General features: G+C 43.6%; 1 protein-coding gene across 4 annotated transcripts in view; it reads right to left on the reverse strand.

Moving 5' to 3' along the window:
* The window catches only part of LOC141995742 (kelch domain-containing protein 3-like), a 78,091-nt gene that overhangs the window by 20,279 nt on the left and 41,823 nt on the right, over positions 1 to 15,989 (reverse strand). For 2 of the 4 annotated variants that reach the window (XM_074967071.1, XM_074967068.1), the window contains exon 1: positions 8,738 to 9,123. The exons of the other annotated variants lie outside the window; for them this stretch is intronic. The gene's annotated coding sequence lies outside the window, so the exon portion shown is untranslated. Of the gene's footprint in view, positions 1 to 8,737; positions 9,124 to 15,989 lie in introns of those variants that run through there. 4 annotated transcript variants of the gene reach the window in all.

The following is a 15,989-nucleotide window of genomic DNA, read 5'->3' on the forward strand; positions in this document are numbered from 1 at the left end:
TGGGGACGGTTATACTTTCCTATTTTTCAAATTGTTTTGAGATCTACTGATGAAAATGCTATATGACAGCTACATTTCTTCCATATATTAGTGCAAACAGTCAGAAAGGAAGACATCCTGATACCTATGTGGTCAATTATGGATCAAATCCTCCTTGCCTTACTTCAGTCCTATTATCATCATTGAAACTACTTACGTGAATAAAGTAAGGCTAAAAATGGAAAACTGGGGCTGAACTGAATTCGTGCCTTCTACAATTTTGTTTCTTGTGCACTACTTCAGGGGTGCCCAACCTGCAGTCTGCGGGCCGAACACAGCCCACCAGAGCATTTCATAAGGCCCACAGCTTGCTTCAACACAATATACTAACCGCCAATTCATTAGCGTTTTCTTGTCATGTTTACATCATTGTAGTTTACACAAGGAAGTATCGGAAACTGTGATAAAAAATGAGTTTAATTAAAAAAAATAAGTGGTGTCACGTTTCATATAAGCGCAATCTTGTAAATAATAACCGCAGCTCAGCTGTAGACTAACCAGACCAATTAAGTACGTACTTCCTTAGTGATTGTTGCTATAAAAATTCAGGAAGACGCCTTTGGACATGCGCAGATGAGCTATAGCCTGTCCCAGATGCAATACATTTGACGGGTGGATGCGAAAATGCCTCCGACAAAAAACAGAATGTGGGCATTGAACATTGTGTTTTTCAAGTTAAGTGGACCAATCAATTCTTTTTTGTGCCCCATCAAGACAAATCAGTAGGTCTGATTTGTAAAGAAACAGCTGAAGTATGGAAGGAATATAACATCGAGAGAGACTGCGACATGAAACACAGGGAAAGTCTGATGAATACAAAGGTGCACACCGAACTGTGCCCAAATGGTAAAATTATTAGGCCTCTTGGATCAGAATTTTGAGGTCAGATTTTCTGAATTCAAGTCATACACAAGTGACATCTATCTGTTGAAAACCCTTTTGTTGCTAACGTGGATAATGTCCTTGTTTCTCTGCAAATGGAATTGACTGAACTGCCATTTAACTGCTATTTAAAAGACGTGTTTCACAAAAAGAAACTGGTGGAGTTTTCCTCACTGCTGCCCAATGATCGGTTCCAAAATTTGCTCGACGAATGTGCACAATTTTCGGCAGCACAAACATCTGCGAACAAAAGTTCTCAGTTATGAAGCAGAATAAGTCTAAGCTCCTAACAGACGACCACCTGCCTGCTGTACTTCAGATGAGTGTCTCTAACTTTGAGCCAAACTTCAACAAACCGGTTGCTGAGAAATCACCTTAGACTTCTCACTAACTCAGAAAGTGCACTCTTTATTTGTGATTAGGGAGACGGTTATTTGTTCTTTACTGGGTTTTTTTTTCCTGTTTTCTATCATCCTGATATTCATTTTATTGACTGATTTCTTTTTTTTTAAATAGACAATACTGTACATAGAAACAACCTGTCTATATACAAAACAGGCTGAATTTAAAATATAAATACAGGTGACTTTAAATCTTACTAAAATATGTAGAATCTGTTTTACCCACACAAGGTTGTGCCTAGGGTTATGTGGACCTCTCATGTAGTAAGGTTGGGCACCACTGCTAAATGACCTTGCAATCTCAATGCATCATCAGGGCTCCTTAATCTCCTAATTCAAATAATTTCTGAGGACTCTGACAACAGGCCCACAAGCAGTTAACTGACCTCTCCATTCCATTATTTTTAAGGAAGAGTGTGAGAAGGAAAAGAAAGTTTGATTAGAAAATATATTTAATGCTCTAACCGCCTTCTCTTCTGTGTCTCCCAGTAAGTCTTGCCTTATCAGTGTCTGCATTTTAAACTGTAAACTTCTTGGGCATGCATTGTCTGCAAGTGTGCCTTTGTACTGTGCCCCTCATGAGTACTTCATAATCTCCATTTAGAGCGCTGATTCCAAAGGAAAACTGCTACATTTCTGAAATTAATGGCTATAGTGGAAACATTGCTGAGCAAGTTATTTGTCCCTAGGATTAAATATTGATCTCAGTTTTACCTTTTGTGTAAATATTTACCCCTCATAAATAAATCTGGATAACAAAACCTGCTGAGCTAAATGTTGGTGGTTATTTGAGAGAAGGAAAGAGGGACCTACACCAATTACTTCTGATACTCTCCCATCTCTAAATAGCAGATCATTCAAGTAAAAAAATCCAAAAACCAGACATACTTGCAGTTGGCAACAGGTTAACCACACACAGAATGCACTTGCAGATCTACATAAAATCTCCTCTCCAAAAGAAAGTGCCACCTTTTTTTGCACCAGTGCCGAATAAAAAAATAAATTCAGAACCTTTTCAAATGACTGTTTCCAAAGCAGTAGTAAAGAACAAAAAATGGCTGCTGCTTTTAGAGCCCTTTTGTCATTTCATTCTTAGTATCTACCACACAATCTAACTGCAAATTGGACAACTTGGAGTGTGGGGGAAGGGGAGCTTTTTCCCTAGAAGGGAAAATACAAAGTGTTAGCCATAGCACAGAATACACTTTTGAATTAATGGTGCCCCATTGGTATTTCATAATAGAAAAATTAAAAAACAATTTCAGGAAATACAGGGGAAAAAATAAATAATTTCAGGAAATGCATATTATATGTTCATTAAATAGCTATTTTTATATTTACTAGAACATGATTTCTCAAGGAGATGAGAAGCTCAGGTTTCCTGTAATAGAGTGTTAACTAATTGAACTATACAATCTGATTTCCCAGCACCGGTCTTCTAATTCATTTTCCTCTGTTTTTAATATGCTGATTAGAAAAGTTTCAGATTTTAAGAGAATCAAAGCTTTAGAACTGTAGCAATTTCTCATCCCAACATGTATGTTTCATGTGCACAGAAACAAAGAATTTCTGTTAAAGTTTTTCCTACTTGTTGTTTTTTAAATAAAATTCAAAATCTTATGCATGCAATCCTGCAGCCTTTCCACCCAGAATTCCCATTGCAAATGGTACTGTTTGAGTGGATTTCATGTTGGGCAGCCAGATGTTATAGTGGTGGCACTGTTTGGAAGTATACATACATGACAGCTTTTGGTGAACCTCATGAGAGAACTTATGCTTCAAGCCCTTTCTCCAGTGAATAGTCTTATTCATGCAAATATTGCTGTTGGGTTCCTTGCATGAGAAAGGATGACACTATGAACATTGGTTTGCAAGGGGGATTAGGAAGTATTACCCTTAAAACCTCCCCACCTATTTAGAATTAATTGACAGTCCCTACAGAGGTTTGGTTCCACTAAATCACATTTGCTTGCAATGCCAGAATGCTTCTGTTACAAATTTCAATGTTCTTAGGATGCAATTTTAGTTCTTAAATTGTGGCTCTATTAAACTCAAACCACATTTCCCAGGATACAAGGCCTAATTTTTAGAGCTGCTGAACTTCAAAATGAAGTCTGATGTGGCTCTTGGTACTAAGCACCTCAGAAGCACAGGCCTGTGTTCCTTACATATATTGTGATTCTTTATTTATTTCAGAGTCATGCCTAGAGGCCCCAGCCAAAGTCAGGGCTCCCTTGTGTAGGTGCTGTGACCGTCTCTACTTTGATGAGTTTACAGTCTAAACAGACAAGACAAAAGGTGGGAGAAGGAACTACTGTTACCCCTATTTTACAGATGGGGAAAGAGGCATTGTGAGAGAGTGACTTGCCCAAGGTCACAGAGGAAGTCTGTGACAAAGTCAAAAATTTAACCCAGGGCTCAATTCCAATCCAACTCCTTATTTAGACTAGCTTTACAATACAGATGAAAAATAAAAAGATGAGGTTTAATATTAAATACTATAATTTGTTCTGGGCTTTTTTTTAAACAAAGTAAGATTTCAACTATATTCTTTTTACATAGTGGAATAAATATTTTACTATAGAGTTCAGAGTCCACTTAGCAGTCAAGAAGATCAACCATTCAGTGCCCTTAAAACAGGGGTCCCCAAACTTTTCAGGGCCACACCCTCCTTTATCCTGTCTGCACCCCTCCCACCCGGAGTTGGGCCAGGAGCAGGGTCGCAGATCTGGGATGGGGGAGAGACACAGACAGAGGTAAGGGGTCCAAGGCTGGAGACCCAGCTGGGGCGGGCGTGGAGCTGGCAGCCAGGGCCCCGGGCACAGAGCCAGCAGCTGGGACCAGGAGCAGAGTTGGGTGGTGCTCCCTCCCAGCCCCCCGCCGCACTCCCCTGAATGTTCGTCCATGTCCCCCTTGGGGGGGCGCACCGCACAGTTTAGGGACCTCTGCCTTAAAATAACTTTTTAACTAAGTCTGTATTCAGAGACCGTCCCATTTGGAAGTCTCCCCCAGGGGTATCTCTTAATTGTGAACTCCAGCATTTCAATTAGCTATTGCACTTCTGAGTGAAGCCTCTGAGGAATAACTTCCTAAAGTATACACTGATTTTTAGATAAGGCCAAAGTGACAGATTATGCACAAATCCAACACTTCAGCCACACTTTAGCATAGGTGGAAAGGCTAATCAGGTCTACAATGGTAACAAGTGATGTTCTTTCCCTCATTTTGTTTAATTACCAGAAATACATACATACTTTAGGAAGTTAATATGCTTCTCAAATCTTACTCAATATAAATTATTGGCTCCAGCCATAACCATGCCTGGAGTTCACTCTTCTTTGTGATTTCACTACATTACTGGAATCCATAAATGTAACTTGTCATTGTTATAAAGTTCTCTTGAAGAAGCTATTGCAAGTCTTTGGTATGACATCACGTCAAGATTAAGCCACTGCAAATCCAAAATGCTAATACAAACTTATTAAGGGATTTTTTTAAAAAAAAAAGCGGGAGTCCAGACAAGGAAATTCCATAAGGCTATGTGCTGCAAAGTTTGTTACCAATATAACTGTTACACCAGCTCTCTTACAGAACTCAACAATAGCAGAGTGCACACACAACAAGCAAAAGAAGTTGTCAGACTTAAGGCTGTACCACTTCCTGTATAAGGTAAGCACTGAAAAGTTGTTTGCTTAGTTTTGCAGGACTTTAGCATAATGTTATGTGTTGATAAAATGGGTAATTTTGCTGTGTTCTAAATATGGTGGGAGAGAAAAAAAAGACTCTCAATCCTACTGCTTCAAGGAATCCCCCTGTGAAATCAAGAAGAGACTCTTTCTTGCACAAATAGGTGCATTCTCAGGTTTTTACACCTTCCTTGGAAGCATACAGCATTTCCCACTATTAGAGACCGGGTACCTAAGTAACTGAATCATTGGCCTTTTGGGAGATGGGCAATTTTTGGTTCCTAGATTTCATTCAGGGATGTCGCAATAACTGCGAGCGACTTAACCACTAGCCAGATTCCTCCAAACTATAATAGGTTAAATGCCCTAGAGATTCAGTGCCATAAATCTACAATCGTGTGATTGCATATATCTTCTTAATAGTGCACAAGGTGATGTGAAGCAACTTCCAAACACTTTATCTCCTAAGGGAGACTCTGCTTATTCCAACTTTCAAAATCTTCAAGGCTCCAGTGAGAGAAATTGATTTATTATAGAAGTCAAATGGCTGTTTATTCCCCTTCCATCAAAGAATTAGGCCAAAGTTCATAGAATGTGTGTGTACTTTGCAGCTGAGCACTTACCGTACTTCTGTCTTCTGTAGAGTGCTGCGTAAAGTAGTGATTGTCGCTAAATGTATAATAAGTTTCTATTCCACTGTGATTTATAGGAATAGAAACTTATAATACTTTTAGATACAATCACTAATTTATGCAGCACTCTATAGAAGATATAATGTGCATTCCTTGCCCCCAAAGAGCTTTCAATCTAAATAAAACATAGGGCAGTGGCAAATGGGATGAAGGGTCAGTGAAGGTATTAATTATGATAATAGAAATAGGGTTACTTGAAGGGGAATTTTAAGCAGGAATTTGAAGGTGGAGAGAAAGGGCACTTGACCATGAAGTCAAGAAAAAGAACCAGATGGCAGAAACTAACGTGCTCAAATGTGATGTAGATGGATGCATAAACCTAAATAGGCATTGGGGCCAGCATGGGAAAAGTACTGAAAGAGAATGGGGGAAAGGAGCTGCATGGTGCAACGGGGAAGAGTGTAGGGAATGAGTAGAGGACAAAATGAGAGCTAACACGTAGCATGGGGCAATATTCAGTAGTAAGGACATTACAGAGGAAGATGACTTTAAACGTTACAAAGTAAGAGACACAAGCCAAATGGGAGATTCAAGCAGCGAGGGAGGTGAAAGGTTGGACTGGTGAGAAAAATGGATAGATTTTGGTCTGCCTTGACTGGAGAGACCTGAGAGGCAGGCAGAGAGGCCAGGTAGGAGAAGGCTACAGTTATCAAAATGACAAGGGCTATTGTTTGAGTGCACCAGCCCTTATAGTTCAGGGTAAGGATAAACTAATCAACTAAAAATCTTTCGTTGATTAGCTTATCCTTACCCTGAACTACAAGGGCTGCATTTAAGGATGCTGCTGTTTTCTTTGACTCTTGGACTACATTATGTGCATCCCTGTAATAGAGCCTGCAGCTGCAGACACTTAGGGCATGAATGTGAGTGACATTTACTCACAAAAATAATCCCAACAACTTCAGTGGGATTACTCATGTGAATAAAGTTGCTGATGTGCATGTGTTTGTAGGATCTGACAAACTACCTTGCTAGAGGGATAGAAGAAACGGTGGCAAGTTGTTCTCACATCAGATAAGGACCAGAAAGAGACGGTCTCTTATCTTGCATGAGCCAAACTTTCTGAAAAATTCTCATTTACAACTAAAATTGCCCAAGCTTCTCCTCAGCCAAGAGATAGCTGGGGTGGGGCAGGGTGGGGTGGGGCAGCAACAGGAAGTAAACAAAATGAAAGAAAGGATGGTCTTGTAGTAAAGGCACTAAACTGGGACTCAGAAGATATGGGTTCAATTGCTGGCTTTGCCACAGACTTCCTGTGTATTTTGGGTAAGTAACTTGGTGTCTCTTTTCTTCAGCTCCCCATCTGTAAAGTGGAAATAAAACTTCCCTTCTCTCACCTTTTGTCTATCTTTTGTAAGCTTTTAGGGGCAAAGACTGTTGCTTACTATGTATACATACTGTACCTAGCACAATATGCCCTGATCTCAGTTGGAGCTTCTGGACATTATTGTCAATTCTGATAATCTCAGCTATTTTTGACCCCTATGAAGATGTGGAAGAGAATGTACTTTTCTACGATAAGAAAACATCAAGAAGCTACTTTGGCTTACATGTATTAGGTGGCACTTACCATCTGAAATGGTCATGTTGACTATCCCTTAGCAGGGTCTAAATGCCAAACTCTTCTCACAGTGTGACTGGAAATGCTGTAACCTCATTGATTCTACACAGGGTGGGATAGGACAGCTTGCACCTTTAAAGGCTGGAGGTCTGGAATCAGCCAGCCTTGGCCATTTACTCCGGCCTGTCAGAGCTGAGATGAGGAGTGGGGTTTAATTATTAGAACTAGCTGAGCATTTAGGAGCTGATTCCCCAGTGAAGAGCAACAGAAAGCTACAGAGCAGGAAGTGCTCAAGGAGACTAACCACCACTATGAAGTGGGAGCAAAATACTACAGAAACTGCTTGGAATGAACAGAACACAGTAACAAACCTTGAATCTTCATGGAAAAATTTTCAGGCAGAGAAGGCCTAGGAATATGGTCTTGAGGGGCATTCTGAGAACTTAATTTTGGAAACTATTTTCTGTTAATAAATTCAGCTCTGAGCTGGGGTGTAGATGAATCAGAGATAAATTTGTGCTGATAATCAGAGTTCATAGGCCCTGCATTTAAGAGAAGGGAAGCAGAGGCAGGGGCCTGCAAAGCAACCTCAGACCATGATTGGAACAGGGGCCACTTGGTAGGCAGCCAGTCGCTTCACACGTGGTCTGGCAAATTAATGCACGGGGATTGTTGTTCTGAGAAAATGAATACAAGGGATGAGTTAATGCAGTCTATATCATTCCTCCCCTTTTTATTACACCATATTTTTGCAACCATGACAACTGGACCCTTGGTAAGCTGTCAACCCAACACACTACCCAAGCAGTTTGGACCCCTTTGCAAAAGCGGAAGGACCCTGGCATTCCCCCCCCCGCATAGCACAAACTGTCTCGTGCTCTCTCCCAAAACATACCCCCAAAGCAGGGGATCCAACCCCATCCCCCAATGTCAAAGACTCCAGTGCCCACAGACACATGTGGCCAGATGGGGTCTGCTCTGCAGGCAGCTCTAGCCAAGAGAAGGCACATGCAGGAATGCAGCAGGGAAAGTCCCTTTTTCACCTCAGGGGCTCCTGTTCCAACCCCCCCCCCCCCCAAGTGAACACACATGGGAATTGTACAGTGAATACAGGAAAGGGAAACATTTATTCACAGAGGATGAATGGAGAAATAGAGGGGGAAAGACAGGGAGAGCAGTCAAACAGAATTGCATTCAACACAAGGCCCCACAGGCCCAGTGGTAGCACAGTCTGAAAGGGCAGACACCGAGCAATGTCTGCACTCAGAGTTCGGGAGTGCTGGGCAAAGTTCCAGTCCACGGGTGAGTCTTGAGTGGTTCTAGTCGTCTTTGGAGCCAGTGAACTTTCCCCAGCAAACCTCTCTGGGGCCCTCTGCCACTCTCTGCAAAGCCACACAGAGCGACCACCTCCCCACTGAACTAGCTAACAGCCTCCCTCCTTATCCCCACTGCAAGGCCACAAGCTCCAGTACTCACGGCCCCGTGCAGCAGTGATACTGGGTCCAGCTCCGGTCTGTCTTTCTCGGAGGATTCCTTCCTGGCGCACTGCTCCTCCTGGCTCCTGTCCTGGTGTCCCCGCTCGGTCGCTGCTCTGTCCCTCCCCGGCTCCGGGCAGCTTCTGGGCTGCTTCACTCTGTGAGGGCCTGGGGCTGCAGCCCTTCTGTCTGGAGTGCCAGACACCCACCCTGTCGCTCTTCCCCTGCACTTCCTCCTTCAGGCACAATCAGCACTCCCCTCCTCCGCCTCAGGACAGAGATTTAAAGGGCCATGCTCTCTTAACCCCAAAGAGGTTACACACACGTAGTGGAGCTCTCCACGACACGCAAACTGGAGCCTCAGTCTCTACCCACCTCACACAAGGCCTGAGTCCCTCCAGGGTGTTTTTTTATGGGCACCAGGCACAGAGAAAATTCCCCCCTCCAATCTACACATCCACTGAGGGGCTGGGACAGAGCCCACTCTGAACAGACACATGGGGGGCACGGAGGGGGAGATGGCCAGGGTCAGAACCCCCTTCACAAAAACACTGGGTGGGGGGCAGGTTAGGAGCAGAGCATACCCCACAGAATGGGGGGGAGGACAAGAGGGAGGGACAAAGGCCCCTCTCCCACCCACAGCTGCAGGAAACCAGGGGAACCAAAGCTCCCCCAAATAGCCAGCAAGGGGAGACTCAGCAGCCTCCCCAACTAACAGCTGAGGGGAACAGCCCCCTACTCTCTCTCACACACGGGACGGTCCCCACCCTGCTATAATGGCTCTGGAACCCTCACCATGGGGCAATGCACACCCCAGCCCTGGGCCCCCCTCACTTCCCATTGGCCCCTGGGGAGCAGCTCCCCTCCGGGGAAGGGTTCACCTGACGCAGCAGTGAGTGCGGGAACTGCAGGGGCAGGCGGCGCGTGCCTGCAGGTGGAAGGCACACACCTGGCGCGGGTCAGGGCTGTTGTGTTTGGGTCACCTCGGGTGAGCAACCGGGCACATGTGGGGGAAGCAGGGCGCCCCTGCTGCCTTGAGGGTCACTGGCCCAGCTGCCCATTGGGAATGGAGGTGAACGTGGTAGCGCATGCCAGACAGGTTTGCAATAACATTATTTGGTTATAATTAATATAACCAGTGCAGGGTGTAATAAGTAGGGATGGGTGAATAAATCTACAACAATATACTAGTACAGCTGTTCACATTTTAATCCTCACAAGCAAACAAATGCTGGAACAATCAGCCCTGATAGTGTGGTTGCAATAGTGCAATGCAGTAACCTTATCATCGTCAATAATAATTAAACCCTGAACCGATAAGCCCAATGGAGTGGCTTTAATGGTGCATGCAGTAATGTTACAATCATTAATAATCAACTGGTAAAATGATAACCCCAATAGCTTGTGTAATAATGTCAAACTCATTGTTAATAATCAAATGCTGGAACATAGCAGCTCTAATAGTGCATGCAATCGTGTTAAAACCATTAATAGTCAAATGCTGCTAGAATGATAAACCTCATAGCAGCTGTAATAGTGCATGCAATAATGTGAAAATCATCATTAATAATCAAACGCTGGAACAGTAAACCCAGTGTTAGTATGGCAGTAATGTTATTATAATTAATAATCAAACCCTAGGTCAATAAACCCAGTAGCAACTGTAATAGTGCATGCAAAAATGTTATAATCATCATTAATAATCAAATGCTGGAACAGTAAACCCCATAGTATGACAGTAAGGTGTGCAGTAAACTTATCATCATTGATAATCAAACAGTAGAGCCAATAGAGGGGTTGTAACAGTGCATTCCATAATGTTGTAATCATAATTAATAATTAAACACTAGCCCAATAAGCCTAATAGAGCAGCTGTAATTGTGCCTGCAGTGATGTAATAATCAGTCTTTTAATCAAATGCTAGAACAATATTTCTAATCACTAGAGCCCTGTGCAGATACAAAATTTGTATCCACAGCTGATCCACAGACATAAAACAGATACCTGCAGATTTGCAGGGCTCTACCAGTCACACACCTCAGTCCTTAGGCTCCTCCCTATGCTCGCTGCCTTGACTTATGACAGTATAACCCCAATTTCTTTTTCTTATTTCCTGGTGCTCAGCCAAAAACACTACTTGCTGTAATTACAGCTGCTGTTTCTACCTGCTCTCAGAAAAGGTGGCAGTACAGAGCAGTGGCTCTCAACCTTTTCAGTCTGATTTGTCTTGTGTACCCCCAAGTTTCACCTCACTTAAAAACTACTTGCTTACAAAATCAGACATAAAAATACGAAAGTGTCACTGTACACTATTACTCAAAAATTGCGTACTTTCTCATTTTTATCATAGAATTATAAAATAAATCCATTGGAATATAACTATTGTACTTACATTTCAGTGTATAGTATACACAGCAGTATAAACAAGTCATTGTCCATATGAAATTTTAGTTTCTACTGTCTTTGCTAGTACTTTTCATGTAGCCCGTTGTAAAACCAGGCAAATATCTAGATGAGTCAATGTACTCCCTAGCAGACCTCTGCGTACCCCCAGGGGTATGTGTAACCCTGGTTGTGAACCACTGGTATACAGCCTTGAGTGACTGCACACAAACAAAAAGCAGTTGCTATGTCAGCACAGTAGAGGAAGTGGGTAACCATGCTCAATAGCTGTTTTGAATAGGGTTGCCAGGCATCCGGTTTTTGACCAGCATGTCTAGTCAAAAAGGGACCCTGGAAGTCCGGTTGGTGGCACAGCAGGGCTAAGGCAGGCTTCCTGTGGCTCCTGGAAGCAGCAATATATCCTGTGGCTCCTAGGCACAGGGGCAGCCAGGGGGCTCCGCGTGCTGCCCCCGGCTCTGCAGCTCCCATTGGCTGGGAACTGCAGCCAGTGGGAGCTAAGGGGGCGGCACCTGCAGACGGGGGCAGCGCATACAGCCGTCTGGCCACACCTCTGCTTAGCTGCCGCCCAGAGGGATATGCCACCACTTCCGGAAGCTACCTGAGGTAAGCGCTGCCTGGAGACCACACCCCGAACCCCCTTCCACACCCCAACCCCCTGATCCAGGTCAGAATTCCCTCTTGTACCCAAACTCCCTCCCAGACCCTGCATCCCTCCTCCCCTCCTGCACCCAAACTCCCTCCAGGAGCCCGCACCCTCTCCTGCCCCCAAACTGCCTCCCAGAGCTTGCACCCCCTCCCACACTCTGAACCCCTCGGCCCCACCCCAGTGCCCCCTCCTGCACCCACATCCCTGGCCCCACATCAGAGGCCCCCCCACCTGCATCCCAACCCACTGCCTCAGCCCAGAGCCTACTCCCACAGTCCAAACCCCTCATTTCTGGCCCCACCCTAGAGCCTGCAGCCCAGAGCCCACACCCCCTCCCACACCCTAACCCCCTGCCTCAGCCTAGAGCCCTCAGCCACAGTCTGGAGCCCCCAGCCTGCACCCCAAACCCTTCATCCCCAGACCCAGCCTGGAGCCCTCACCCTCTCCTGCACCCCAACCCCCTGCCCCAGCCTGGTGAAAATGAGCAAAGGTGAGGGAGAATGACTGACGGAGGAAGGGGGGATGGAGTGAGCGCAGGTGGGGGGGGCGGCTCGGGGCAAGAGTGTTTGGTTTTCTGCGATTAGAAAGTTGGCAACCCTAGTTTTGAAGCTGGCGTAGAAGGCTTTATTCAGGGCAGACATTCCTGCATGTATACATATAACTCCCCACCACCTAGTCAGAAGCTGAAAGCTCCTGGGCAATCAGTAGTGAGTTCTGTCAGGGGTACAAAATTGGCAGCCAGGTTGAGCACTGGTCAGATCCAGCCCAGCTTGCATGGAGAAGATAGGTGCTGCCAGGGGTAACCCAGACTGATTTGAGAATTGGATCTCAATACAGTTTCCTGTAATTTTACAAACTAGTTGGACATTATTGGTCTGCAGCAGTTATATGTTAAGGTGTCTGTACCGTCCTTAGTCCCAAGAAGGAAAATAAGTATCTTTTTAAATAGCTGTGGATTATAGTTAAGGGGATATGGAAGTTTGCTACTTGCCTAAAAGGCTGATACCTTATTCTGGTTATTCCAAGAAGTAAGCTTAGAAGCCTACTTAAGTAAGTAGGGCAATTATGTTTGTGTGAATATATATATTGTTGAGATGCAAGGTATGGCCCTGTGCCCTGACTAGTAGAACACCAGTCAGATCTAGCCCATTCCTGCAGGGAGAAGATAGAGCTGCCATGGGTAACGCAGACTTATCTGTGGGTTGGATCGCAGCAGTTTCCTGTAATTTTACAGAAGTCGGTGGAATTGAGACAGGGAAAACACCATAAAGAAGCAATTACAGTCTGGAGGCCAAATGTCTTCAGGAGGTGTACTACATCACTGAACCAGAGACAGTGCGTGAGCCTAACAGCTACAGTCATTGTAAAGGTTTTTTTCTTTCTTCTTTGAAGTTGTGTACATCCTTAATTATGTGGCTGCTGAAACAACTGGTCATGCAGAACAGCTAAATGTTTTATTTAATTGTCAATATAATACCCAGTATGAGCCTATGTGAAAGCAGAAGATCTCTGATTGTCAGAAATGCCAATCCCTGTATTGATTTTGTAAGGTATTCTATTAGGGGTTTAGGGCCTGTGTTATATTTTTTATTTAAATGGACAAATAAATCTTTAGTTAGATGTTAGTCTAACTAGGGTACATTGTAACTGCTGTGCTGTAACCGTTGATCTTTAGCGTGTTATTCATAAAAGGAATTTGAAATTATTATTTGTGAATGGGTAACTGTCTTTTGGTAAAGACTGGTACTGGATTCCTAGGAAGATAAAGAAAGTGAATCCTATTATTATTTCCACTTCTAGTATTTGGAAAGGTTCCTACAAAAAATCCTTGTAATCTCTTGCAAGGATAGAAATTCTTGGTCTGTGCAAATATTTTGTCAGAGAGAAGAACTCTATAGCACAGAATTGGTAAGTAAATTGATTTACCTCCCATCTAATAGGTTACAGTAGTTTTGCTTCATTGTGTGTCTCCCTTGTTGTCACCTCTGCACAAGGCAATTTGGAAAGCATTTTATGATACTGGTCTGACAGATAAGGAAAATGGGGTTTGCAAACCTGCCTGCCTGCTTCAGCTATTTCCTTCCCCATCCCGACAAAGACTATGACTATCTCAGGTGATTTTCAAACTTTTCCATACTGTGACCTTATCTTTAAAAGCTTAGGAAACCCCTTCCTGTTTAGCTATAAAGAAAGGGAGGGTGGTCTCAAAATCCCCTGGTCATGACCCCAGGTTGAGATCTATCCAGTCTTTGCAACTAATTCTGCACCCTCACACCCTCCCTTCTGTTCATTCAGATTATTCAGTAAAATACATATGAGCTAAGCCCAGTTCTGCTGGTCCTCACCTATTTAGACAAACTGGCATGCTCCTTTGTCATGCTCCACACTCTAGACTGGTGGTTCTAGACATGTTCTAGTCTACAGCACACAAAAGGGCTGGAAAAATCTTCCTGCTCCTCACCATGCACGACAGGAACTGACACATCTGAAAGGGACTGCAGAATATAAGGTGACTTTTTATGGTCATCTTGTGGGTTGCAGATCAAAACATGAACGGTAGCAGGCCAAGAGGGTATAGCAATATTACTGCTAAACCTACCATCTGTGTGTCTGTCTCTCTTTGTTTCACTCTAGAATGTCGGCCCAGAACCTTCCCCTGCCCCTCTGCCTGGCTTCCTGCTATTGGTTCCAAACAACAAACCACTCCTCACACAAAGGGAATTCTGAGGCCATTTGATAATATGAGGGAGGCCCTCAACTCATCATGCATGGAGGACTCCTGACTCTGGCCAAACGCCCACTGACTTCAGTGGCAGCAGCAGTCCCTCAGGCAAGATGCTAAAGCAGAAGCCCCCTCAGAAGGTATTAGCAATATGACCATACATGTGAGGGGATGCTACATGGCCCCAGTGGATAGAGGACTGGACTGGACTGAGACTCAAGAGACCTGTCCCACCTCTGCCACTGGCCTGCTGAGTGACCTTCGGTGAGCCATTTGCCTCGCTCTGTGCCTCAGTTTCCCCATCAGAAAAATGGGGATAATGATACTGATGTCTTTCGTAAGCGCTTTGAGATCTAATGATTAAAATTTGCTGTATGAGAACTAGACTTTTCTTGCTATTGATGAATCAGTATTTATTTTTACCATTTCTTAAACACTTTTATTTAAATAAGACTAAATGATAGTTTCAGTCATCTTGGTGGGAAGCTACATTGCCCTGACTAGAACCAGAAGGTGACCGTTAAACTGGTCCAGCTATGTATCACATCACTGTGGGAGCTGAGCACCTCTGCTATTCTGTATGGGCTGATCCAAGTGTCCTGAACTGATGCACTACCGACTGACTGGCCTTTTTGTGGGCTCTGTAAAGATTCTGTCTCTCTTACCCTCAAAGTTGGGCCTCTATGCAGCAAGATTTCATTTTTATTTCTAAACATTAAGCATTAGCTGGGTTTAGAAGATCATAATCATCAAGTAGCATTTCAGGCAGAGCAGCTTGGTTTGCTCTATCACCCATCTCTGCCCCAAAGCTCCTTCTGAAAAAAACATTAACCCTGTCTCTGCTGTTACCCACTGCAGTCTCTCAGCTGCAACAGAATATCTGTATTTCAGAAGAGATATGTCACATGGGGCAGCAGGTTGCCCAAGTACTATTTAAGGGCTTAGTCCAACAAACTTACCTAGACAAGGGATACTCACCTGAGTAAGGATTTGCAGGACTGGGGCTTTCTTAGGCAGATGTAATGTAGTTAGTTACAATTCTTCCAATCAAACATTAAATTGTCTTTGTCTTTAGAATTAGTGTAATAGATTTAATTTTTTTAAGCATGAGACTAAATGTGGTCTTCTGAAGTTCTGAAAATAAAATATGGTTTGCACTGTAGTTTGCATGAGCATACTTTGAGCCTGAGCTCCCGATCAATAATGTCTGCGTTGATTTAAAAAAAGTTTTAATTTTTTTTTACTGTAATATGCACGGTCTCAGGAAATGTATAAAGAGCTAACCTATTGATCATACTGTACAGTATATCAAATTGATTATACTATGCTATCTTGCTTGCGTCAGATTGTATTAATTTTAGTCCAGAGAAACTAAACAAATTTTCAATGTTGAAAGTACTTGTTCTTCCATGGAGAATGTTTGTACTTGTTTTAACCCTTCTTAACATTTTAGAGATGTTTGGATATGAGAATTTGGTTTGG

Source organism: Natator depressus, chromosome 11 (genome assembly GCF_965152275.1).
Source record: "Natator depressus isolate rNatDep1 chromosome 11, rNatDep2.hap1, whole genome shotgun sequence".
NCBI classification, from domain to species: domain Eukaryota; kingdom Metazoa; phylum Chordata; order Testudines; family Cheloniidae; genus Natator; species Natator depressus.